Genomic DNA, 3,205 nt, shown 5'->3' with positions numbered 1-3,205 from the left:
TGAATCTGGAGCATGTGTGGCTGCTTTGAATGACGCTTTGAATAAATATGATCCCAAATGTAAACAATGGTGATTGTTTTTTTTATATATATACAGTACCAGTCAAAGGTTTGGAAACACTTTTTTCATTCACATTAATGGGAAAGCATGTCCAAACCGTTGGCTGGTGCTGTCCTTTCTTATGATTCCTATCATAAACAGACAGGGACTGTGAGGTTCCTTTCAGAAAAACCTCCTTCAGCCAGAATCTATTAAAGGCAGTGCATTATGGAAGACACTTCCTCCAACTATAAGGGAGCATCCCACTCTGGCCTCTTTTAAGAGCCAGGTAAAGCTGTGGCTTAGAGCTAACTGTTATAAGATATATTCGATGTACTATATTCAACTATATTCAACTGCTTGGCTGTGTAGCAATATAGGGGTGATTGTCACACTCTGTTCTCATAAAAGCTTATGCAAGCATTTCACAGGATGTTCTTTTTGTTGAAACATGTATCTCACTAAAGCACAAGGACGAAGGCCCAAACGGTTAGGACTGACACACACACACTACTCTGTTTGTATCGGTCCGGTTAGGACTGATACCACACACACTCACACACTATTCTGTTTGTATCAACCTATAAATAAAGGAACAAGGAACTGTCTCGGCGCGACTCTCTTGGGTGTTTCAGCCGAGCAGGTTGCCCTTTTGTACAAAGTAGTTTGGTGTCATCTCTTGAGCCATCTTGAACGTGAAGAGAGAAATCTCTTAACACTAACCAAATGTGTAACCACCACTAACTTGTATTTCTATTTTTCTACTAATGAATTGTCCTGTTTCTTCTTTTTTTCTTCTTTTCTTGTTGTTTCTTTTTTTATACACTAAATGTTACTATCCTATGTCTTTTGTGTAAACTCCAACCTGCCTATTAGACTGCATATGGAAATTAGCCCTTGGGCTACAATCTGGCACGTTTACATGTACTGTTGTGCATGTTCATCAATGTGCATTGTCCTGAATGAATAAATAAATAAATAAGACGCAAATCAGATCATGTCCGATGAGACGGACGTTGTTCATTCATCTTGCATAAAGTCCCTTTATTTCTTTTTTGGAAAATGCATAACAGGAGTTTCTTCTCCAGAAAGGATTCCTTTTGAATGGTAGAAACCATTTTTTTAGAATAACATCCATGTAAGACAACAGTGGATCATTTCAACCAAGCAATTCAATCAATTAATCAAACATAACAAAATGCTACTCAAAGTGCTGCACAGTGATGTAAGAAGAGTCTGGATTTAGTCTTTTTGTTGCCTCTAAGCAGTGCTGTAATGTAACAAAGTACAAATACTCAATTACTGTACTTAAGTAGGATTTTCCCGTATCTGTACATTACTTCGGTATTCATATTTCCGGAGACTTTTACTCCACTACATTTCCCCAAATTATCTTAGTTACTCGTTACTAAAAAATGATGTGATGTGATGTGAAGACCTGCAGACAGCTGATTGGTCGGAGAGAATCGTCATTATCGTTGCTAGGGACAGATGGACGGGGGACCGAGGGGGGGGGGCTCCTAAACAAACCCGCCATTTTTAACCCTTGTGTTGTCTTCCCGTCAACCATGAAAAAGAAAAGTTTTTTTTCAACATTATTATTGCTTTTTGCCCACAATTTTGTCACTTATCAATGTTGTGGGTGCTTTTCAAGATGTTTTTGGTCTTTTTGTCAAATTTATTTGATATTTTTAATGTTGACATTTCGATCATTCCATTTTTTGTGACAAAAATAAACAACTGAAATCGGGTTGATTTGACCCAAGGACAACATGAGGGTAAAATACTTTAGTTTAGCTTAGTTTTTTGTTGCTTCAAGCTTCTTCTGAAACTAAATTTGTCTTCAGACTGCCACAGCCACATGCCGTGAAGCAAAATCAACACACCTTCAGCGTCCTGTGTGTGTACAGAGCCCCGGAGGGCACATGGGGGGGGGGAACAAACATCTATGACAAAAAACATGTACAGGGGATAAACACCATTGCAAGACCTTGACTTTGTTTTGCAATATCTCCAGTTTCATCTGTGAGATCTTCAGTTTCATACGTGAGATCTTCAGTTTCATCTGTGAGATCTTCAGTTTCATACGTGGGATCTTCAGTTTCATCTGTGAGATCTTCAGTTTCATCTGTGAGATCTTCTCATTTGTGAGATCTCCAGCAGAGAGACTTGTACTGTGTATTCATTTCAAACTGACTGACTAATAAACGGGGTACATCACCCTGGACCCCGGAGCCAAAAACTGAACTGTGAACGCACTCTGAAAAGGGTGGTGTTCTCTTAAAAATACAGATATTACTGGTTTTAATTCAATTATGTCATATTTAATAAGTGTGAAGGAGTGAATTCTGAGCACTGACTTGCACAACCAGCTGTTATTACAACACACACACACCAACAATCACAGACAACTGCTCTTTACAGTGTGATGCAAACATGTCGTATATGAAGCCATCTGAGAAATCAGTTGAAGTACTCCAGATGTAGTTGTGAAACTGAAAACTTGTAGGCATGTGTATATGTGAGGTGTTGACGGAAATGCCTGAGTCACTTCAAATTGCCGTGTAGTGTCATGCAAGTATTTGTACTACTGTAGATAAGTAATGGGTGGAAAAGCCAGCAGAGTCCTTGAATAAAACCACAACAACAACGAAGATCAGAAGTGAGTATGTTGTGTTTTTCTTTCTGAGGTTAACAGTCTGTCTGACTACCCGATGACTTACAAGATACAAGATACAAGATACAAGAAGGTGTACTGAGTAATAGTAAATAACTAGTGAACATCACATTTTTTATGAAATGAGGTGGTTCGAGAAAAATGTAAAGTGGAAGATCGTGTCCTTTGCTAGAAATTAGAATCTTTGGACACCCAAAACGAGTTGGTTTTCTACAACACAGTCAAACAAAATCACTACAGATATATCTTAAAGGACATTTATCAATGTCAGAACAATGTTGTAATCTCACCCAGGTTCAACTGCTTGTTTTATTAAAGCTTAAGTGTGTAACTTTTTAGATTTAATGTGCAGTAGATAAGACTTGTAAAACTAACCTTCTGTCATATTTACTGAAACAGAAGTGTTCGAGTAGAAACTCTCCATTTACTTTTATTTGCAAACGGGACGCTGACCCCATGGTCTCCTGGGTGAAAATCCCATGTTTTGTT

The sequence above is a fragment of the Etheostoma cragini genome, chromosome 14 (genome assembly GCF_013103735.1).
Source record: "Etheostoma cragini isolate CJK2018 chromosome 14, CSU_Ecrag_1.0, whole genome shotgun sequence".
In the NCBI taxonomy this organism is placed as follows: Eukaryota; Metazoa; Chordata; class Actinopteri; order Perciformes; family Percidae; genus Etheostoma; species Etheostoma cragini.
The sequence above is the reverse complement of the archived record's forward strand: the minus strand, read 5'-3'. Positions refer to the sequence as shown.